Consider the following 24,970-nt stretch of genomic DNA (forward strand, 5'->3'; position numbering starts at 1 on the left):
TCAATCTACACAAGTCGACATGTGTCAACGTGTTCACTCTAATACAAACATAGGTTTTCTATTTAGGATACAATAACATAAACCACATCTAACACCTACAAAGGATGTTTCAGCAATGTTTGAAGGCCATGACCACTATTTTGCACACAATCTTTGTATAGTACCCAAAATACTGAACTGTACCACTATCTTATCTGCTATGAATTGGATTTGACTACACTCTGGATGTAAGATGCCACCAATCACATTATTGCACTCACATCTCTCTAACAAAGGATTCCTACATCTGCTTATGACACTGTCAAATCATATATATTTAAAAAGTTATGCATGTTTGTTCACAAGCTATTTTATCATGTTTGGCCCATTCACACATCTTTTTTTAGGGAGGACACATATGCATTCCTACACAAATGTACCTTTTCACCCTTGTTTCTCTGCCTCACCCACTCCATGAGGAAAGCATTGTTCTGGACCTGCTTTTACCTACTACTGTAGGAGCTACCTCACCTGCACACAAACTGCTTTCTCACCTATGAAGTTGCTCTGCACATGTGCTGACACAAACTAATTAGCTGGGAAAAGTTGGATAGGAACATGGTAATGGCCATGGAGAGGGTTACACATGGGAAACTTCTACCACACTTCATCAAATGTTCAAAAATACCCTGGTCAGTAAGTACACATAAATCTAGTATTTGTTTCACACAAGAAATTACACAGACCACAATTTTGATTTAATTGGGAAAAGAAATTTATTTGCTGTTCAGCATCACAGCTTATTTCACACTTTAATGTAAGAAATCAAATAAACAAATAAAATAGACAAAAAAATAAAAAAACTGCCAGAACAAGAGGTTGCATATCTCCAAACATGTGTTACCCTGCAAATGCAATGGTGAAAGAAATGGGGACACCAGAATACGTACTGAAACAACCAGGGTGAATACTAAGCAAGATACACACCACCAAAAAAAAATATCCTGCATTCGTAGAGGTCAAAATACGAACTTTCATGCCCATGGCACGCAAATGTATCGATGGCCAACTCAGGAAGCGGATGTCCAGTGCGATTTAAACCTTTGGGCTCCAACCACAGAGGAAGTGAACCAGGTCTCATTTGGGCCCTTTTTTGCCCCTTTTAGATGGGGCCTTGGGGACAGGGGCCTTTGGCTCAGCTGGCTTTCGGCGTCTTCCCCTAGTCGACACAGGAGGGTCATCAGAGGTGGAAGGTTGGGGAGCAGCTTGGGGTGGGGCAGCAGATGGGGGATTGTCCCTTAGGGACCTGGCGGTGGACAGCTGCTCCGCAAGAAGTTCATTCTGGCGGCTGAGGTGTTGGCCAATGCTTACTATGCCAGCCGCCAGAGTTTCATTAATGCGGTTCAAGGCCTCAACCTGCAGCTTGTTTGTGGCCTTCCACTCCGCCAGAAAATCCGCCACCTGCTGCTGACGGATCGCAGCATCCACCCCTTGCTGCTCGATCCTCTCCAGCGTCACCAACAGGCTCTCATCCCATGTCTCCTGTGGCTGGGGCTGGGGGCGACGTCTTGGTGGAGGCTGGACCACTTGCTCCACATGTGGCTCTGCAGAGGAAGATGCTGCCGGTACATCCTGGGTTTCTGCTTCTGCTAGGATAAGAATTGGGACAAACAAACCGGACCTCAATATGGTTCTCTCGACCGAGGATATCATTTTGAGGCTCAGCAAAATAAAAACTAACAAATCACCAGGGCCAGATGGTATACATCCTAGGGTACTAATGGAGTTAAGGGAGGAACTAGCGACCCCTCTATATTGCATTTTTGAAAATTCACTATCAACAGGTATGGTACCAAAAGACTGGAGAATAGCAGAGGTAGTGCCAATATTTAAAAAAGGTAAAAGGGATGACCCTGCAAATTACAGGCCTGTGAGTTTAACATCAATAGTGGGTAAAATATTTGAAGGAATTTTAAGGGATGGTATCCTGGAATACTTAGACCTTCATAGTTTACTTAGTTTTAACCAACATGGGTTTGTTAAAAATCGTTCCTGCCAGACAAATTTACTGGGATTCTACGAGGATGTCAGCAAAAACCTTGATAATGGAAACGCAGTAGATGTGGTCTTCCTTGATTTTGCAAAAGCTTTTGATACAGTACCACACAAGAGGTTGATAAATAAAATGGTGGACCTGGGACTAGGTGAAAATATCTGTAGATGGGTAGGGAACTGGCTGTGTAATAGAGAACAAAGAGTGGTTGTGAACAGTGCAGTATCAACTATGATACCAGTACTAAGTGGAGTGCCACAGGGTTCGGTACTGGGGCCCATCTTGTTTAACATTTATATTAACGATATCGGGATGGGGATTCTCAGCGATGTATCCATCTTTGCTGATGACACAAAACTGAGTAGAGTTATTGAATCAACAGAAGATGTGAACATACTTCAAAATGATCTTAACAAACTAGATGAGTGGGCTAAAAAGTGGAAGATGAGGTTCAATGTGGATAAATGCAAGGTTATGCATCTTGGGAGACGTAACCAGTGTGCAATTTACAACCTAAGCGGGGAGGCATTAGGTACTTCAGCACTTGAAAAGGATCTAGGAGTCCATATAGATAATAAGCTGGGGTGCAGTGTTCAATGTCACATTGCAACAAAAAAGGCCAACAGAATTCTAGCATGTATTAAAAGGGGCATGGAAACTAGGGATTCAAAAGTAATTATGCCACTGTACAAGGCATTGGTTAGACCACACCTTGAATATGGAGTACAGTTCTGGGCCCCACACTATAAAAAGGACATCATGGAATTGGAAAAAACCCAAAGAAGAGCAACAAAGCTTATTAGGGGAATGGAGAATTTAAGCTATGAGGAGAGATTAAGCAAGCTAGGACTATTTACACTAGAGAAGAGACGTTTAAGGGGGGACATGCTCAACATGTACAAATATATCAGGGGCCAATATAAGGAACTCTCAAGCACTCTTTTTACTGCAAGAAAGGAAACTAGGACACGAGGGCACGAGTTTAGACTGGAGGAAAGAAAATTTCGTTCCCTCAAAAGAAAAAATTTCTTTACGGTCAGAGCAGTCAAACTTTGGAACTCTCTTCCTGGAGAGGTGGTGTTGGCAGATACAATAAATACGTTCAAAATAAGGTTGGACAAGCATTTATTGGATAAAAATATCCAGGGGTACTAATAAGAACCATATTCTGTCTTTTACAAGGGATAAGCTATTAATACGTAGGTTGAACTAGATGGACGCAAGTCTTTATTCAGCCTTATCTACTATGTAACTATGTAACTATGTAATTGAAAACAATGTCACCATCACATACGCAATAAAAAATATCTTTCTAAATACAATGCATTACTGTGACTTACCATCAAAAGCAGCAGCAAAGACCTCCACCGGGAGCTCACTGTCCATATTGGAGATCCCCCTGATCTCCCCCACATCAATCACGTCCAAGGAGTCCTGCTCCAGGGGGGTATACTCCAAATGGTCAGGCATAGGACCTCTCCCGGTGGACATGCTGTGGTTGTACCGGTCAGTCATCTTCCTCTTCAGTGTACTTTTGAAGTCAGTCCACCTAAAGTTTAAAAATACAAATATCACCATGAGATATGTGCACCACTGTGCTACGTGTAGGGTTACCACCTAGTCCCTTAAATTCCGGACACATGTTAATTACACAGGTTCTGTGGCAGTTTAAAATTAGGTGAAGTGGAGTCTTGAAGTCAGCCAGCCACAGAACCTGTGTAATTAATATGTGTCCGGAATTAAAGGGACTAGGTGGTACCCCTAGCTACGTGACATTTCCTAGTGTGGGTGCTCTTATGTTTTTTTGCCATATGTGTCCCACACACACATTCATGTCTAAATTAGGAGGCATTTCAGTGTCTCATCTCATTCATTAGGCCACTAAATGCACATACATACATCACTATGCAGAAATGACATCATCCATGGCCAAATTAGGCACCTCCACCTGGTGTGAAACTACACATTCCACCATAGCTTGACAATGTGGTTATTATGGAGTAATTTAACTATGGAATGGCATACTGGGATGTGTAGTTTCTCACCAGCTACATGTGCACAGTTTGGTCATTCTTGTTTCAGTAGCATCATATGGAACATGTTACAACAACTCTTTCAAAAACACACTTTCTCTTGTCCCATCACATACTTCACATGAGCAGAACTGTGCCCATAACCTCACATCACACCAATGGTGCATGTTTCATATATCAATGTGGGTTATTAGACATGGTTGTGTTCACATGTGACATTGAAGTGTAGCACTATCTACAAACACACCTTTCTATTAGTCTCAAAACATACATGTAACATATGTACACACATATGACATCAGGGGGACAAAGACCAGGGCAATTTTTCAGCAGTCTCCAGCAGGAACTGAGGCCCTTATTCTAGTTCACTCTTTCTGCCCAAATATTTCTTTGATGGACAAAACCATGTGCACTGCAGGTGAGGCAGGTGTAAAACCCCACCCAAATCTGATTATCTCTGCACAAGTAACACCTGCCTCACCTGCAGTGCACATGGTTTTGTCCATCTAAGAAATATTTGGGCAGAAAGAGTGAACTAGAATAAGGGCCTCAGTTCCTGCTGGAGACTGCTGCAAAATTGCCCTGACAAACACACTAACCTTTTCTTCACCGCGTCCCAATTTCTGACCACTGGTGCCACCTGGTTCACTTCCTCTGTGATCTTCTCCCAAAGGTTTCTCCTTGCACTGGCACTAGGCTTCCTGGTTGCCAATTCAATCCATTCGCGTGCCCTGGGCACTAGAATTCGCATTTCGGCCTCTACAAATGCAGGGTTTCTCTTTCTGGTGGTGGTATCCTGCTCAGTCATCACCCTAGATGTTGCAGCACGTTTTCTGGTGGCCCCAGTTCTCTCACCATGCACCTGCTGGGTCACACCTGTTTGGAGAGATGCAACCTCTTGTTCTGGCTGGTTGCTTGGCCCTTGTGGAGCTGGTGGAGGTTCAACAGGGCCTGTTACTGAGGGGCCCGCTTGATCTTGCAGGCTACTCCTCTCTTGGGCCCTCCTTCTCCGCTCCTGTTCCCTCTTGTTCAGTGCATCAAGCAGGGATTGTGCTGTAGCTCTCTGCAGAGCGTCCTCAGCTGCGGAATCGTCTGAGTCAGACATGTTTGCAGCAATTGTGGGCTGCATCTGACTGAATATTTATATGTTAATCTCCCGCCATGAACAAGGGGGCGTATATTTTTCCACGCAATGTAGATGCAAATTTACGCCGATTTTTCCCGCCGATAATTCCCGCTTACATTACGCAGGTCTCAACGCACCTGATCAATCACCTGTATATGCACATACACAGGTTGTGGAGCATTGTGGGCTACATCGTGAAATGTGTGCACTTGTCATTCCAATGATGAGTGTTGTCAGCTGGTATCTGTTGGAGTTCGTGTATGCTTTGTGAGTCACATTTCAAAACATCACGTTACAATGCTTTCCTTACATATGTAATGTGTATGAAATTGTCATACAGCAACATGTTGCATTGTGGCCCTTTAAGCAGCGTAGTTATAAGTAGAGGGTTGCGTGTATTATTTTCCGCACACTGTAAAAAACAGTACTCCTCTCCATGGAAATCGGTGTATCGTGCCCCCTTTAAGCAGCGTAGTTTTAAGTAGAGGGTTGCGTGTATTATTTTCCGCACACTGTAAAAACAGTACTCCTCTCCATGGAAATCGGTGTATCGTGCCCCCTTTAAGCAGCGTAGTTTTAAGTAGAGGGTTGCGTGTATTATTTTCCGCACACTGTAAATACAGTACTCCTCTCTATACATTGAATGCATGCTGTTGGTTGTGGTGTGTGTATATCGGAACGGTCCGCGTAAGTTTCTATTCGCATCCAGTTTGTAAATGTAAGAGGGATTAATAAAGTTAATACCAAACAAACAATTTTTTCGACCAATCAGCAAGCACCAAAAGTGATATATGTACCTGCAATTAATAACTGCGCCATTGCCAATATGACTTCTAATCGAGCTAGGCCCTTTTCCACCCCTGAGCTGTTGGCCCTGGTCGACGTTATGGACCGTCACCTGGGGCCCAGGGGCCCATATATTAGCAATGCGGACAAGCGGCGGGCGTATACTGCTGCCCGCCGCCTGATCTTCTCGACGACCGGCGTCCGCAGAAGCCTGGGGCAGGTTGAGCGGCGCTGGTCAGACCTGCGCCGGCGCCAGCCAGTGTTTCTCAGCAGCCTTCGCCGCCATATTGCCCGATGTAAGTTTTGATTACTAGTATGTCAGCGTTTTTTAGCAATGTTTTGTGTACTTTTTATAAATATGTTCCTGAGTATGGGGGTGTATATGGGGGTGTATATGGGGTGTATATGGGGGTATATGGGGGGTATATGGGGTGTATATGGGGGTGTATATGGGGTGTATATGGGGGTATATGGGGGGTATATGGGGGGGATATGGGGTGTATATGGGGGTATATGGGGGGGATATGGGGTGTATATGGGTGTATATGGGGGGTATATGGGGGTATATGGGGGGTATATGGGGGTATATGGGGGGTATATGGGGTGTATATGGGTGTATAGGGGGTGTATAGGGGGGGGGGTTTAAGTAGTTGCTCAGTTTTTGGGTGTAGGATATCAATTAGTTTGCATGATAAATGTCTGAAATATCACAGCAATGATAATTTTGAAGGTTATGAGCATGACTAATGTGAATTTTTCTTTCCCCCTTTTTTATGAAACCCAATCTTCGATTTCTATGCATCAACATGAACATTTCAGCACGGGCAAGAGCCCGCATAGAAGCCCGGGAGCAGGCAGCCCGGGACCAGGCAGCCCGGGACCAGGCAGCCCTGGAGGAGGAAGAGGAGGAGGAGGAAGAAGAGGAGGAGGAAGAGGAGAAGGAGGAAGAGGAGGAGGAAGAGGAGGAGGAGGAAGAAGAGGAGGAAGAGGAGAAGGAGGAAGAGGAGGAGGAAGAGGAGGAGGAGGAAGAGGAGGCCGAGACAATGGCTCAAGCTTGGTCCCACACAATTTCCCCATCCCCTTCCCCCACCCCCTCCCCAACCCCCACCCCCACCCCCTCCCCAACCCCCACCCCCTCCCCAACCCAGAGAAATTGGGGGCGCCGCCGGGGGGGCTGCGGAGGTATAGTTACCTGTGGTCTTCGTCTCGCCCGGCTCTCTGCCGGGACCTGCCTGACGTCACGGTCCCGGCCAGCTCCTGCTGCAATGAAAACTGACTATTATAAAATGGCTGCCCCCATACTGCAGACAGTTTTCTGTCTGCAGTATGGGGGCAGCCATTTTCTAAGAGTCAGTTTTCATTGCAGGAGCCGGCCGGGACCGTGACGTCAGGCAGGTCCCGGCAGAGAGCCGGGCGAGATGCAGACTGCGGGGACAGGTAAGTGTGAGAAGGGGGGTCAGGTTAGGTGGGGGGGTGGCGGGTGGCGGCGGGGGGGGGCGCCGAAAAAACATCCGGCGGGGGGGCGCTGAAAACCTAGTTACGCCCCTGGGTGTGTCCTGTCCTTCTCCAGGAACAAGGGTCCCCTTGGTGGTTTTTTGGAGTGTGGCCATGCCTCACCCCTTGAATAATTGACATAACAGTACATCCAATGAGATATCCGACATTAGTGGTGTGGTAGTAATGTGGCTCCAGGTGTTGGGTAACTCCAGTTCCCAGCATGATGTGCAACATAAATGTAGAGATTGTTTTGTTAATAGTGTGTGAGGCCATGCAGATGCATGCTTTACAAACATAGCTGTAGGCCTATAATTTGTACAGCAATGTCCTAAATTTTAAATAGTAAGGAGTGCTTAAGCCAGTGGTTCCCAAACTGTGTGCCGTGGCTCCCTGGGGTGCCTCAGGACACATGTAGGGGTGCCACGGCTTGGTGGTCTAGGACCAACTCAAATTATTAGTGGTTAATTATTTATGAGCAAAACCAGTGCTGGTAGTTGGCAATCATAGAATGTGTACCAACAGAAGCAAATCCTTCCCTTTACCACATAACTGCCACTAAGAATCGCATATAAACCCAATCAAAATTAAAAAAAATTGACCTAGGGGTGCCGTGAAAAAAAGTCTGATTTTCTAGGGTGCCGTGAATCAAAAAAGATTGGGAACCCCTGGCTTAAGCCACAACAATGTCATAACCCTTAAATAGCACAGCCTAATTGTGAGGTTAGAGGACAGTCCCCCAAAACCAAACTACCAATTGGGTCTCAGCATACATACATTCAAGAAGGAGTAATTGAATTAATGTTATTTACTATGTACAGTATGTGTGTGTTAACATATTATTTTTTAGTACTGTGTTGACAGCAGACCCATCTTCAATGTAGTTTAAAAATGTATGTGGCCTTCACACATAACTCTGAACTTTTTATTATGTACAAATACAACAAACATTTGTGTATGTTATATATTAATTTTTTTTTTTATCCCTTCACTACAGACACTGAACAGCAGCAGGAGGAGGTGGCAGCCCTAATGAGGGAGATATTATTGACCCTCCTGTACCTCCAGATCCTGTTTGGACTGTTGGAGGCCCGGATTTAATTTTTTTTTATCCCCCCCCCCCCTTATTATTTTTGCCCAAAATAAACGTTTATGTACAGTTCGAAATTGCCTGTGTTTTTACTAATAAATATGTTAGAGGGCTTGTAAGGGTAGGTACATACAGATGTGTACTGTACGTTATACTTGTAATTTGAGGTTAGGGGTAATGATTGATGTGTGAATGTGTGTGTTTTTGAGTAAAATAACACATAGTGAAAATGCATGCATGTTTATTGTTGTTAGATTAAAACATCACACATAACATCAGGGTAGGTATACATGTTACACATTGTGGACAAAGTAATTATGGACATAATTTAGTACATATACAGAAACACCAACATAACTTGATGTAAAAGTAACAGCAATATGGGGACACATAGATAGTGATTAAAATGCCACATTAGAACATAACAAATATACATGTAATGAGGGTTCAAATGTAGTTTTATTAGGTCTTTATTAAGGTAGACAATTGAGTTAATAGAAAACAATAATTGAATAACAAATAGATTAATTAATCAATTGTCAGATTAGTAGTTGAGAGGCAAGATTTGCAGGTCCATATATGTGAAGGGTATGTCAGTGTACACGGACGTACGCTCACTCTCACGAGCGGTGACATAAGCTGTGTTTTCCATTGAAAACAATAGGGACCCGTCCGTGCAAACTGGCGTACGCTCAGATCTCCGCAAGAAGTCGGTGGGGAGACGGAGGAAAGACGTCCGTAAACGGCGCCGTACGCTCAGTTGTACGCCTGTTGTCGGAGTGCAAGGGCTGGGCCGTCCGCGTACGTTGCCGTACGCTCATTTGTACGCCACTCCCCTTCTGCGGTATTTCTGCCCGTACGTAAGCGGCTGATTTGTGGGTGGACCTAACCCTAACGGCCGCGTACGGCTAGCGTACGTTAATGGCGAACGTACGCACGTTTGGCCGCTCCGATCAGAATAACCTCCTTAATGAGTGCACCCAGAGAGGAGGTGTACAGAGAGAACAGAATGGGGCCAAGGATGGAACCCTGAGGGACCCCGACAGGAAGGATGGAAGGTGGTGAGGTGGAGCCAGAGGCAGAGACTGAGAAGGAACGGTTGGAGAGGTAAGAGGAAAACCAGTTGAAGACCGTGCCAGAGAGGCCAATGTTTTGGAGTGTGTGGAGGAGGAGAGGGTGATCCATAGGGTCAAAGGCAGCAGATAGGTCCAAAAGGATAAGCCGTGAGAAGTGACCCTTGGACCCTTCCATCTCACAGTCCAGCAGCAGCGGCTGGTGTTCTGTCGCTTGCTGCAGCATAGGCTGAGCAATGTCAGGTGGGAGCCACCCTGTCTCATATAGCAGGGGCTTGCAGGGCATAACTCTGCAGCAATAGTGAGTTTGCGGCAGAGCTCTGTGGAAGAGTGGCGGCCACACGTGGATCCCTCTGTATACCTCACCGGTGCTGCTGTACATTCAGGGCTTGAAGCCTGGAGGCAGTTGTCTCCAGTGCCTCTGGGAGTTACGTTCCTGTTTGCACAGTATAGGAGTAATTTAGCATGGATTGCTAATCTGAGAAGTTGGCTGTGAGGACTAAGCCGCCACTGAGACAAAGAAAAAATGGTCAGTGCAAAATTGTAGGAGAATTGCAAAGGGATCGCTAATCCGAAGGCACTCGCAAATCCATCCGCAATTCCCGAAACATTGAATAAACTTGCCACCTGTGCAGTACAGAGTTATTCTGAGGCTTCCACTAATCTGTGACAGAAACAGGCTAAAAGTGGTCAGCGCTGACGCCACAGGCCCGTGTCTGGGAATGCCCGTGTCTTTTCTGACATCCCCAGTAAATGGCATGTTTAACCCCCAAACACCGGCTTTCTGCCAGTCTACTTGTGAGAGGACGGCATTTACAATCCATACACATTAACTGCTGCTATTTCCACTGACACATTTACTATGCGTATGGTACACATGCACGATTGTTCGATAATCGCTCATTTAAAAAATTCACTAAGGTACTTGTTTAGTTTCACGGCGCCCGATATATCGGATGCGATATCGGCCGATCCGATATGATTTTTTACCTGTTCATAACCCCACTATCCACTACGCATGGGTATTGTATTGAACATATTTTAAAAAGGTGTTCTTAACCTAATTCAAACATACAAAAAAAAATATTTCGGATCATTTTTTGGAGAAATATTACCCAGTTGAGTGTTTAAAATCGTATGTTCTCTGCACAGGATCCATTGATGACAATCATACTGATATTTTGTGCATCTGTGTTCCAATTTAAGGGTATATTTTCCCCCAGTGTGCTGTAGAAAACAAACTTAGCAAGAGAGACATCTGTGGCTTTCAGGAGCACAGTACAGGTACAGGCAGCACTAAGCCCTCCATGGCAGGACGAAGAATACACAACAGAAAAGTTATGATCTTAATTCTATTCACTCTTCAAGGTTAATAAAATTCTTGAGTTATTTCCACCTCTTGCAGCTCATCCAAGTGCTGGATTTATAGGTGAACATACGTGCCTTGGGATCTTTGCCTTCAGCCACGCTGGAAGCTAAGTGTAACTTTTTCCTAATGAATTTAACGGACTGCCTTGAATAGGGTGGTCATAATAATGTCTTTTTTTCCCCCATGCCGGCTACAGTTCTCTTCTGCACAAGATGTTTAATGCGGTACTATGAATATAGCCTAGGGTATATTTCACAATAAAAGTTAATTATTGCAGTCATAACCCATTTAGTTTTAGGTTAATAGGGACATTTTTTCACAGTATTTATTATGGAATACAACAATGTATTGTTAACATATGCTGTCTGTGAAAGCACTTGGGCCATTTAATAGGCTTATGAGGTTCCTGGAGTCTTGTAAAAATTGGACCAATCAATGACCAAACCCCTGAACCCACACACATATTCTCAACAAATTACAGAATTTAGTTGTTACATTGATGTACTATGACCTTCGTACAATGGTCATGGAGTGCCTTGGTGCCCGCTAATATCCCTACCATTTGCTGTAGCGGGTTATTGTATTGCCTATGATAAAATGCATAACTATGGCCTGAATACAACAGGGGGATTGGAACCAGGGGCAGATTTCCCACAAGTCAGCCTGGACACCTGCTTAGGGCCCCAGAAGTGGCCCCAGAAATAAATCCAAAGCATTCCCAGAGGAGCATTACATGACTACCTCTTGGCAACATGACAACACATGGATGGGAGAGCACACCACCAGGGACGTTTTTACTGGGTGACGAGCATTGCAATTGTACGGGGCAATTTCAAATTTGCGCTAGCTCAAAAAGACCAGTCAGAGCTGGTGGCCCGGCAGCCAATCAGACACTGGTAGCTCCTGATTGGCTGCTGGACCTTGAAATAGCCACATACATGTTTTTTTTTTAAATAGCCACATACATGTTCTGATACAGCTGTCAGGTTGCCCAACGCTCTGCCTGCCTGGCTATATCCCTGTTACAGTGAGTGGTACACTCTGCCCAGCTGTAATGGGGACAGCGACTACACTGGGGTGCATTCGCTGAAAGGACTCAGAGATGGAGCATTTCACTTCCCCACGGCAATAAGCATGTAATCCCCTGTGGCAATGAGCATTTAACTCTCCCTGGAATCAAGCATGTAATCCCCCATGACAATGAGCATTTAACTCCCCCTGGCAATGAGCATGTAATACCGTGTTGCGATGAGCATTTAACTTCCCCTTTTGTAGTGGTGGTGGGTCCCCCTGCATGTGTGTGTGTGTGTATTTTTACCTTTTCGCACTGGGAGACAAATAGGCTAGAAACAGCCCTGCCCCCACCCAGCCCCAGTACAGTAGCAGCTGCCACACTCTATGTAGAGGGGAAGTCAGTCACTGGCTGAATGAGGAATCAGGATGTGGATGACAGTCACAGACTCAGTGCAGCAGGCAGCTACTGAACTGTGTAAACAACAAACAATATATATTATTCAGTGGCGTAGCTACATATGTGGCAGACCCTGCGGCGGCTTGGGGGAGTGGCACCAGCGGGGTCTGTGGTGGGTGCTGCTGGCTGAACTGACAGGCGACCCAAGCAGCAGTGAGCGCTGAGCTGCTTCCGCCCTGTACATATCTAATGAGCAGGGACCCAGTGCAGTGCATATTAAATGAGTGGGTCCCCACCCTGTGCATATGTAATGAGTGGGTCCCGCTCATTACATATGCACAGAGCGGGGACACGCTCATTAAATATGCACTGCACTGGGTCCCCGCTCATTAGATATGCATGGAGCGGGACCAGCTTTATGCTCACTGCTGCCTGGGTCGCCTGTCAGCTCAGCCAGTGGCGCCCGTAGTCCATCGCCTCGCCCCTTCTGGGGGGGGGGCAGAATTTTTTTGGCAGGGGGGAGAATTCTACTGATACGCCACTGATATTATTACATGAGCAAGTTACTACATAATTATGATTGAATTGCTACTGTATGTAGGGGGGGGGGGTTTTCACAGTAGTTGGGAATGGACAGGACTGCCTTTTACATTGTAATTTACATTATGATCATGACATTATTAGTATTACAGTCGTACATGATCAATTCAAGATGATGGTTCATTTACCAATTTTTAAAAAAATATTATTTACTTCTTACCTGTTAGAAAGCCTGTTCTCCACCTGCTATAAAAATAAATCCTATAACGTATAATATATACTTAGAATGTATAAAAATCTGCAGTAAGAGGCTGTCTGCCTGTATGCTTACACCAACACCTATCAATTGTACAGGTATTTAACTAGAGACATAGAAACATAGAATTTGACGGGGGTTAGTCAGTGTCTAGTTTGTGACATTACTCTGGCACCCCAGTAATGTCACTGGTATATTAGCCAGGCACCCAGAGCTTGCAGTGTGACATTACCCTGGCACCCCAGTAATGTCACTAGTATCTTAGCCAGGCACCCAGGGCTTGCAGTGTGACATTACCCTGGCACCCCAGTAATGTCACTAGTATCTTCGGGCGGGATGTATCAAATGGAAAATGCGGTAAAACCCCGGTTTTACTGCATTTTCCAATGTATCAAAAATAATACCGCACTGAAGGGTATCGCCACCTTTGGGTGGCGATACCCTATAGAAGCCTATGGGCTTCTTTTCGCCGCCCGCCGACGCAAACCCGCCGATTCGCCGACCCCCCCTCTGGCTTACCTTCTTGAAGGGTCCTCCTGGACCCCGGAAGGTAAGCCCTGCCTCCCCCTAGTGAAGCAACCGGACATCCTTCCAGCTGCAGGGGGGAGGAGGAAGCGCCGGGGACAGCATGCATAGCTGTCCCCGGCGTGAGGGGAGAGCGTGGCGGCAGGGAGGTGACGGAGACCCCCCGCACACCAGTGTACAGGTATCGCGGGGGGCCTCCGTCACCACACCGCGATGCCAGCCGCATATGTTAGTACATATGCGGCAGCATCGCGGCGGGGGCGGCGAAGGGCGGCAATGTATTTTAATACATCCCGCCCTTAGCCAGGCACCCAGGGCTTGCAGTGTGACATTACCCTGGCACCCCTGTAATGTCACTGATATATTAGCCAGGAACCCAGGGCAGTGGCGTAACTACAGAGGGTGCAGGGGACGGCCCAGCTGCTGTGGAGACCCCATAGCAGGCTATCCCCTGCATCCTTTAAATTTTTGCTATTTGAAAATAGAGTGCAGCCTCTGGTTCTGGCCAGCGTAAATGGGGAGAGAGGTGGAGCGGCTGCCCGGAAGGTGCTGGTGGGTGGAGGGGGAAAGAGATTTTAAATTCTCCCAGACATTGCGGTAGAGTATGCACGGTAAGTATGCATTACAGGGTGAGCCAATGTCCTATCAAAGCGCATGAACTGTTTGTGAAAGCCATTGTCACTATTATGGTTTCTAATGCCACCCAGAAGACTCAGGCGCCACTGCAGTCTGCAAGAGGGATTGTCAATTTTAACTTGTTTGCCGCAACTGTCTTCTACAGAGCAGAAAATTGGTGTTACATGTGCAACAGGAATATAAAAAATGCTCCTGAAAATAAGAGGAAATTGCATTTACCTCCAACTCTACATGATCTCCCACGAATAATGAGGCAGGGTGGAGTGGTTTGAACTAAAGGTATACAGTATTTACATGATGTTTCTTTCTGCATTCAACAATACGGCAAACTAGTGTCCCTTGTTAAGGAGAATTTAGAAGATCTCGCTTCCTACACTGTGTTGGTTATTTTAACTAATTCAGGATGATTGGCAATATATGCATCTACAACAGGTTGCCATGGAAATTAATGGCTTTGCAGGGTGTGGATGCGTTTTTTTTTATAAAAAAAAAATGAAAGAAATGTTCTGCAAAGCGTTCTTTCTCTGATTGCACAAAGTGTATTTACAGCATATCTGTTGGAGTCTATGTGTATGTTTTAAACAGCATGGATTCTATGTGGAGAGATGGCCCATTGATCTATTCTCTCTGACAGATATGGCTGCTCGTGTGATTTAAAGACCATTTTCCTTATAAGTGAGTAGAGGTTACTGGGAAGTGTTACCCATGCTGAGTGCACTGAGATGTTTCAAAGCCAATGTTTCAGATCAGTCTCATATATGTGAATCAAACTAATGGAAGCGCAACAGTTATATTTATTAAAGAGTAGCAGCATTCCTCCTAAACTTATCTTTATAAAAATATTCTTCGTGGTTTGGTATGTTTTACTTTTACAGACCCATAAAAATGAATCTCTGCCTCTTGTGTTGCTCGGCACAACCCAGATAAATTGCTTCCACCACTCTCATTATCTAACCTAACTAATCCACATTCATCCACACCCCTCCTCCATGCACTTACCCAATCTACCTTCAGTCATTCTCCTACTCACTTTCAGTGCGCTTCTCTCCAAATTCCTCTTTTCTCGCCAACATCTTATTTCTACAGTAACTCATCTGTTACTATTTCTCTTGTCTACTTCCCTCCTCATTGGTCTGCATCTATGATCTGTATTGATTCCACTACATGCCACACTTAGTAGCTGAAAGAGATCTCTCACCTACAGTATTTCTTGCCCTGTCTTTATCATGGCTGCTGGTGACATCTCATCCATCATTGGTCCTTGTGATTTGTTCACTTTCTGCTCATGTTCCTCATTCGACTTCTAAACTTCCACTCAACTTATACTTCCAAACCCTCCAACCCTCCAACCGTATCCAAATATCTCCAACTTCCGTCCCTTTTGAGATCTGTTTGTCACAAACTCGCATCTAACCATGCTTTACTTGCTATTCATCTCTTGTAGATCTCTCCAATATGAGACTCTCTGTCACTCACACGCCCAGACCAGAAAAGAGACTGGTCAGTGTAATAGGAATTCTAAACACTACAATCTGCACCTTCCGAGGCATTCACCAGAACTCTCTTCCTTTCTCTTCCTTTGATGTCGGCATAATGGGGGACAAATCAGAGAACATTAGTCAATTGAGTACAAACCTTAGATATGTAAGTTTACCACATGAGTATTTTTATTTGGCCTCACCCTACAGTCTGTCCCTCCCTTTCTTCCCATGCTCCACAATGCATGGCCATTTCTAGTTCTTCTCTTTATCACCTCCTGTGGCACATTTCCATCCTACTTTAAACATTCTCCAGTTCTTGCAGCACAACAAAACTTACTGGAGCGGGCAATAGTGCGTACACACTGGGGGCCTTATTCTAGTTCACTCTTTCTGACAAAATCCTTCTTAGATGGGCAAAACCATGTGCACTGCCGGTGGGGCAGATGTTACTTGTGAATAGAGAATTCGATTTGGGTGGGGTTTTACTTCAAAGTGAGATCTATATTGCAGTGTAAAAATAAAGCAGCCAGTATTTACCCTGCACAGAAACAAAATAATTCACCCAAATCTAATTCTCTCTGCTCATTTTAAATCTGCCCCCCCCCCCCTGCAATGCACATGGTTTTGTCCATCTAAGAAGGATTCTGTCAGAAAGAGTGAACTAGAATAAGGCCCTGGGTGATGTGGACGATTTATCATATGATTTGTCGCTGGACGACAGATCAACTTCCATTTCGTAGATCAATGAAGAGCTGTGCAAAGTGGGACCACAATGTTGCAGTAATCCACTAAAAGAAAGTCCTTTAAAGGCCTACTACAAACAGGGCCGACACCTGGAAGGCGGCAATTGTGAGCAGCCCCCCCCCCCCCCGGATGGAGGTAAGTGCCGCCGCTGCATCACCCCCCCCCCCCTCCCCTCCGTGGAGTGATTTGGAAGCATTGCCCGCAACCTTGCTTCGAGCACACATCACCCCCGTGAACCAATGCAGCCAGCAGCGCAGCATCACCCGGGCGCATCGCACCCCACCATGGAGCGACCCTGCGGCCGCTTCGAGCACACATACCCCCTGTGAACCAGCGCAGCATCACCAGGCGGCAGCGAGGCATTACCCGGGCGTATCGCACCCTACCTTGAAGGGATGTGGCGGCCACAACGCAGCCATCCCCCCACCAGTTGGAACAGGTGAGCACCGGGGCGCCCCCCTCCCTATCCCACCTGGGGTGCTCCGGAGACTTGCACCAGCACTGACTACATACAGTTACATACAGTACAATACGATAAACATAGTAGAATGGTATTAGGAATCTATTAATGGAAATACAGACGCATGTGTAGCCTGTGAATTACGTTATATCTTTCCTTTGACAAAACAGAGATTATGCATTAAGAAGTATAAAAAAGGCCTCAGAAACTTGTGTGCAGATGGCCTATGGACAGTATCTGCCAGTGGGACATTGACCACAGTGATTGTGCACTTCATTACTATTATTATTATCCTTTATTTATATGGCGTTAAAAGGGATCCACAACGCCCAATTACAGAGTACATAAATGAATAAGGAAAACAGTGCCTTTCAGTTGAATAGAGGACAAGTACGGGGTACATAACCATAGCGGCATCAGCAGAGGATATAAGTGTCAGGGTGGCAGAAAACCGCAGGATTTAATGCCATCAAAGATGATTTAAGTTAAAGAAAGAAAAGCACACGAGGGACCAAATGTAATAGGGGGTGACAATCAGAAAGTGAGCGATTTTTGGAGAGTTTACCCATGCTTTTAAAGCGGCAATCATTTTCACAAAAAAAAAAAAAGTTTATTTTGCCAAGTAATTGACTGCCGCTTTAAAAAAAAAAAGGGAAAACTATCCCAAAATCTCTCACTTTCTGATTCTCACACCCTGGACGGGATGTACCAAGCAGTGGCGGCACATCCCGCCACCCTTTGCGCCGATACTTATTGCATATGTACTAATATATGCCATGAGCAATACAAAGGGCAGCTCTCCCGATAAGAGCTGCCCATTGCGATTGCCGTCGCTGCTTGGACTTCCTAATCTGTAATGGGGAAAGTCCCACTGCTCTTGCACAGAGAAGCGGGCGACCGCGGAGCATGCTGGGAGGGATTCATGTCGGATCCCTCACACAATAGCTCTGCAAAGAGAAGCACATAGGCTTCTATAGGGTTACGCCAGCTAGAGCTGGTGTAACACCCACAGCAGAGCATTTCAAAAAATTTCAAAAAATGTTTAAACAATTTTTACCACATTTTTATTTAGTACATCCCGCCCCTTATTACATTTGGCCTGAGCAGTCAACGTACCTCGAATTCAAAACCTAAGTTTACTTCTACTTTTCTTCATATTATTTTATATACTACCCATACTTTATTCCCACAATGACCTAATACCGTGTATGTAATAGCTGTACAGACGGCAGTACAGAAAAGTCATATTTTCCTAATTATGTTATAATTGGAGGTGAACCAGCCACTCATATGCCACAGGATACTGAGAGAAGACGGGAATCTCGCTGAGTTTATGTGCTTAATAAATTGGTGAGCTAAGTACTGGGAGAGTATTTCCTTCAAATATTTTATTCCCATGTCTGTCTTTTTTTTTTATAAATAATGTTATGTTTAACCCCTTCCCGACATTTGACGTACATTTACGTCATGGTCGGGAAGCACTTCCCGACACATGGCGTAAATGTACGTCATGGATTTAAACTGTCACCGCGTCTATAGACGCGGTGACAGTTTCAACATGTCTGCTGTCCCTGACAGCAGACATGTCCGTGCATGCCCAGGGGGGGCTGCAATGCCGCCCCCCCGTCGGCGATCGCTGTGATTGGCTGTTCAGTGTGAACAGCCATTCACAGCGTTTTCCTGTGTCACCGGCGAATAACGTTCGCCGGTGACACGGGATCGGAGGTGATTGGTGCTGTAAAGTACAGCACCAATCACCGCGGGGTGTAAGGGTGACACTGGTGTCACCCCACCTCACCCCGCCCGCCCCCAAAGGCCGTGATTGGTCCGTCGGACCGACGGACCAATCACAGCCATGGAGGGGGGTTTAAACTAACGGTGACTGCACTGCAGACGCCATTCCGGTCTGGAATAGCGTGCAGTGCGGTCACCGTGCCCACCTGCCGCCATATACTGACCAGAACCTTGCTCCATACTTACCTGATCACTGCTTCATCACTGCTTGATCACTGCTTGATCTGTGCTTGTAGTGTGCTGGATGCTTCCTGGATCCTGTTGCTACTTGTGCCTTCCTGTGCTGTGAAATTGTGCTGCTGCAGTGTAATAGCTAGATAGAGAGATAGATAGAGAGAGATAGAGAGAGATAGAGAGAGATAGAGAGAGATAGAGAGAGATAGAGAGAGATACTGTGCTGTGAAATTGTGCTGCTGCAGTGTAATAGCTAGATAGAGAGATAGATAGAGTGAGATAGAGAGAGATAGAGAGAGATACTGTGCTGTGAAATTGTGCTGCTGCAGTGTAATAGCTAGATAGAGAGATAGATAGAGATAGATAGAGAGAGATAGAGAGAGAGAGATAGTGTCAGAGAGTGCTATATTTTGTGCTGCTGCAGTGTGATATAGTTATAGATAGAGATAGAGAGATAGAGAGAGATAGAGAGAGAGAGATAGATAGAGAGGCCTAGTGACAGAGTGCTATATTTTGTGCTGCTGCAGTGTGATAGTTATAGAGAGATAGAGAGAGATAGAGAGAGAGAGATAGAGAGAGATAGTGACAGATTGTGCTATATATTTTTTATATAACTGACTGCTGCCCCCTCCTTTTGTGCTGATCAGTATAAATTAACTGATCAGCAACTTTTTGGGGGCGCAGGTTTTTTTTTATATATAGATATACCTGTCAGTGCTGCTGCTGCAGTGTCATAGAGTGATAGATAGTGAGAGATAGAGAGATAGAGAGAGATAGTGACAGAGAGTGATAGAGAGTGCTAAATTTTGTGTCTGCTGCCCCCGCCTTTTGTGCTGATCACTATATCTGAGGTGATCAGCAACTTTTTTGGGGGTACAGAGGTTTTTTTTTTTTTATATATACCTGTCAGTTGCACCAAAGGTTGTGCACCTGCTGCCCCTCACTGGTAATCAGTGTCGCATCACTGATCACCTTTTTTTTTTTTGTGGGTGCTGTGTGGTCTTTTTTTTAATTTTTTTTTTACACACACTGTGATTTTGTGGGTGTCCTGTGGCCACTGTGCGCTGATCAGTGACGTACATCACTGATCAGCTTTTTCGGCACAGGGTTGATCTATTTTTTTTTTTTTTTATCAAATTCCTGTTGCCTTTGAGCGCTGTTCAGTGACAGACGTTACTGACCAACATCTGTGCTCAATTTTTGGCGCAGGACCTTTTTTTTTTTTAACCCCTTCAATTTTTTTTTTTTAACCCCTTCAATTTTTTTTTTTTTTTAACCCCTTCAATTTTCTTTTTTGGTATAAAGTATTTTTTTTTTTTCTGCACTACATACACATTACACACTACATTCCCCCCAGGTTGAAATAAAGTTTGTACCCCCCCCTACACTATACACGTGTTGAAACATTTCACTACCAGTAACACAAAAATAAAAATGGCATCCCAAATGTCCTCCCAAATGTCCTCCCAAATGTCCTCCCAGTCATCCAGGAGAATGTATTCAGTGGAGGAGGCATATGCCATGCTTGCTTCTGACTCTGACACAGCCAGTGATGCAAGCGGGGAATTTGAAGGATTCGTCTTAAGCTCCTCTTCCTCCTCTGGTGATGAGGGACCCCCTCAAAGACGCCCCCGTAGAGCAGCTGAGACCCCCCCCCCAATAATTGATCTCGTATGGACCCCACCACCAGACAATTTTGAGCCCCAGGTTCCTGAGTTTTTGGCCATGCCAGGAATCCAATTTGATTCCACAGGTCTCAGAGAAATTGACTTTTTCAAATTATTTTTCTCTGATGATTTTATAAATTTAATGGTGGACCAAACTAATTTATATGCCCAGCAGTTTATTGCTCAAAACCCCACGTCATCATTTGCTAGGTGGACCCCTGTAGATGCAGTAGAGATGATGACGTTTTGGGGTCTGGTGTTTCATATGGGCATAGTAAAAAAGCCAGAAATTAGGCAATATTGGAGTACAGATGTTCTGTACAGTACTCCATTTTACCGTATGGCCATGACCCGGACTCGATTTGAGACAATTCTTAAATTTATACATTACACCGATAATGCACAGTGCCCGCCCAGAGATGATCCCACCTTTGACCGGCTATTCAAAGTCAGGCCGGTCATTGATCATTTCAGTGCCAAATTTGAAGAGGTGTACATCCCTGAAAAATTTATTTGTATCGACGAGTCCCTTATACATTTTAAAGGAAGGGTTAAATTCCGCCAGTACCTTCCCAGTAAGAGGGCAAGGTATGGCATAAAAATGTATAAACTGTGTGAAAGCACCTCAGGGTACACCCACAGGTTTAGGGTTTATGAAGGGAAGGATTCAAGAATGCCCCCCCTCCCTCGTAGGTGTTAGTGGGAAAATTGTCTGGGATTTAGTGCACCCCTTCCTGGATAAAGGTTATCACCTCTATGTGGATAACTTTTACACTAGCATCCCCCTGTTTAAGGCCCTTGGTTCAAGAGGTACAGCAGCTTGCGGTGCTGTGCGCAAGAACCAAAGAGGCCTCCCAAAAACGCACATTGCCCAAGTAATGAGAAGGGGTGAAAGCAGGGGAATATGCAACAAAAATATGTTGTTGGTCAAATATAAGGACAAGAGGGATGTCCTTATACTGACAACAATTCACGGAGACAGTACCACCTCCGTCCCTGTACGAGGTACCAGTACCCACACCTCAAAACCTAATTGTATCCTGGATTACAATAGGTACATGGGCGGAGTGGATCTTTCAGATCAGGTACTGAAGCCGTACAGTGCCCTGCGGAAAACAAAAATCTGGTACAAGAAGGTGGCCGTGTATATCATCCAGATGGCACTGTATAACGCTTACGTGCTATTCCGTTCTACCGGCCAGAGGGGGACATTTATGCACTTTCAAGAGGAAGTCATAAAGGGCCTAATATTTGGGAACCAGCAGGCAGAGGGCCCCAGTACTTCTAGTACTGGCCCCCGTATTGTACCAGGGCAGCATTTTCCTGATGAAATCCCCTCCACTGGAAAAAAGGGCAGGACACAAAAAAGGTGCAAAGTTTGCTATAAAAAGGGAATAAGAAAGCAATGTGTGTGACACTTGCCCCGACAAACCCGGCCTATGTATAAAGGAGTGTTTTAAAATATACCACACATCTATGGAATATTAGGTTCATAATTTCACCGTGCTTCGGGGGTCTTGCTAATGCCACATAGCACCCACCATTCATTCCACCAGAATCTGAGCCGCAAAATCCAAAAATCACTCCTTCCCTTCTGAGTCCTGCCATGCACCCAACTGGTATTTTTTGGTCACATGTGAGGCATTGCCGTACTCGGGAGAAATTGGGGCACAGATTTTGGGGTGCTTTTTCTCCTTCATTCCTTGTGAAAATGAAAAATTTTGAGCCAGAACTGCATTTTTGTGTAAAAAAATGTAATTTTTCATTTTCACTGCCCACTTGTATCAAAATTGGTGAAACCCCTGGGGGTTTGAAATGTACACTATACCCCTAGATGAATTCCCTGAGGGGTGTAGTTTGCAAAATGGGGTCACTTGTGGGGGGGTTCCACTGTATTGGTGCTTTGGGGGTCTTGCTAATGCGACATAGCACCCACCATCATTCCACCAGAATTTGTGCTGCAAACTCCAAATATCACTCCTTCCCTTCTGAGTCCTGCCACTTTTTGGTCACACATGAGGCATTGCCGTACTCGGGAGAAATTGGGGCACAGATTTTGGGGTGCTTTGTCTCCTTCATTCCTTCTGAAAATGAAAAATTTTGAGCCAGAACTGCATTTTTGTGTAAAAAAATGTAATTTTTCATTTTCACTGCCCACTTGTATCAAAATTGGTGAAACCCCTGGGGGTTTGAAATGTACACTATACCCCTAGATGAATTCCCTGAGGGGTGTACTTCGCAAAATGGGGTGACTTGTGGGGGGGTTCCACTGTATTGGTGCAACATAGCACCCACCATTCATTCCACCAAAATCTGTGCTGCAAAATCCAAAAATCACTCCTTCCCTTCTGAGTCCTGCCATGCACCCAACTGGTATTTTTTGTTCACATGTGAGGCATTGCCGTACTCTGGAGAAATTGGGGCACAGATTTTGGGGTGCTTTTTCTCCTTCATACCTTCTGAAAATGAAAAATTTTGAGCCAGAACTGCATTTTTTTGTAAAAAAATGTAATTTTTCATGTTCACTGCCCACTTGTATCAAAATTGGTGAAACCCCTGGGGGTTTGAAATGTACACTATACCCCTAGATGAATTCCCTGAGGGGTGTAGTTTGCAAAATGGGGTCACTTGTGGGGGGGTTCCACTGTCTTGGTGCTTGGGGGGTCTTGCTAATGCGACATAGCACCCACCAAAATTCCACCAGAATCTGAGCTGCAAAATCCAAAAATCACTCCTTCCCTTCTGAGTCCTGCCATGCACCCAACTGGTATTTTTTGGTCACATGTGAGGCATTGCCGTACTCGGGAGAAATTGGGGCACAGATTTTGGGGTGCTTTTTCTCCTTCATACCTTCTGAAAATGAAAAATTTTGAGCCAGAACTGCATTTTTGTGTAAAAAAATGTAATTTTTCATGTTCACTGCCCACTTGTATCAAAATTGGTGAAACCCCTGGGGGTTTGAAATGTACACTATACCCCTAGATGAATTCCCTTAGGGGTGTAGTTTGCAAAATGGGGTCACTTGTGGGGGGGTTCCACTGTATTGGTGCTTTGGGGGTCTTGCTAATGCGACATAGCACCCACCAAAATTCCACCAGAATCTGAGCTGCAAAATCCAAAAATCACTCCTTCCCTTCTGAGTCCTGCCATGCACCCAACAGGTATTTTTTGGTCACATGTGAGGCATTGCCGTACTCGGGAGAAATTGGGGCACAGATTTTGGGGTGCTTTTTCTCCTTCATACCTTCTGAAAATGAAAAATTTTGAGCCAGAACTGCATTTTTGTGTAAAAAAATGTAATTTTTCATTTTCACTGCCCACTTGTATCAAAATTGGTGAAACCCCTGGGGGTTTGAAATGTACACTATACCCCTAGATGAATTCCCTGAGGGGTGTACTTTGCAAAATGGGGTGACTTGTGGGGGGGTTCCACTGTATTGGTGCAACATAGCACCCACCATTCATTCCACCAAAATCTGTGCTGCAAAATCCAAAAATCACTCCTTCCCTTCTGAGTCCTGCCATGCACCCAACTGGTATTTTTTGTTCACATGTGAGGCATTGCCGTACTCGGGAGAAATTGGGGCACAGATTTTGGGGTGCTTTTTCTCCTTCATACCTTCTTAAAATGAAAAATTTTGAGCCAGAACTGCATTTTTGTGTAAAAAAATGTAATTTTTCATTTTCACTGCCCACTTGTATCAAAATTGGTGAAACCCCTGGGGGTTTGAAATGTACACTATACCCCTAGATGAATTCCATGAGGGGTGTAGTTTGCAAAATGGGGTCACTTGTGGGGGGGTTCCACTGTATTGGTGCTTGGGGGGTCTTGCTAATGCGACATAGCACCCACCAAAATTCCACCAGAATCTGAGCTGCAAAATCCAAAAATCACTCCTTCCCTTCTGAGTCCTGCCATGCACCCAACTGGTATTTTTTGGTCACATGTGAGGCATTGCGGTACTCGGGAGAAATTGGGGCACAGATTTTGGGGTGCTTTGTCTCCTTCATTCCTTGTGAAAATGAAAAATTTTGAGCCAGAACTGCATTTTTGTGTAAAAAATTTAATTTTTCATTTTCACTGCCCAGTTGTACCACAATTGGTGAAACCCCTGGGGGTTTGAAATGTACACTATACCCCTAGATGAATTCCCTGAGGGGTGTAGTTTGCAAAATGGGGTAACTTGTGGGGGGGTTCCTAAATTTTAGCATCTTATGGTGCCTAGAAACCTACATGGTGCCTAAAAAATAATCTCATAAAAAGGAGGCTCCAAAATCA

This window comes from Crinia signifera, chromosome 19 (assembly GCF_055691185.1).
Source record: "Crinia signifera chromosome 19, ASM5569118v1, whole genome shotgun sequence".
Lineage (NCBI taxonomy): Eukaryota > Metazoa > Chordata > Amphibia > Anura > Myobatrachidae > Crinia > Crinia signifera.